We start from the raw sequence: 236 nt of genomic DNA on the forward strand, positions 1-236 counted from the left end.
AAGACAGGCTCAATAAAGGACAGAAATGGTATGGGCCTAACAGAAGCAGAAGTTATTAAGAAGAGGTGGCAGGAATACACAGAAGAACTATACAAAAAAGATCTTCACAATCTAGATAATCATGATGGTGTGATCACTCACCTAGAGCCAGATACCCTGGAATGTGAAGTCAAGTGGGCCTTAGGAAACATCACTACAAACAAAACTAGTGGAGGTGATGGAATTCCAGTTGAGCT

At 41.1% G+C, this 236-nt stretch overlaps 1 protein-coding gene across 2 annotated transcripts in view; it reads right to left on the reverse strand.

The window, feature by feature from the left end:
* Positions 1–236, reverse strand: part of TLK2 (tousled-like kinase 2) — a 127,337-nt gene that overhangs the window by 81,285 nt on the left and 45,816 nt on the right. The window lies entirely within an intron of this gene.

Source organism: Bison bison, unplaced genomic scaffold (genome assembly GCF_000754665.1).
Source record: "Bison bison bison isolate TAMUID 2011002044 unplaced genomic scaffold, Bison_UMD1.0 scf7180017864371, whole genome shotgun sequence".
Lineage (NCBI taxonomy): Eukaryota > Metazoa > Chordata > Mammalia > Artiodactyla > Bovidae > Bison > Bison bison.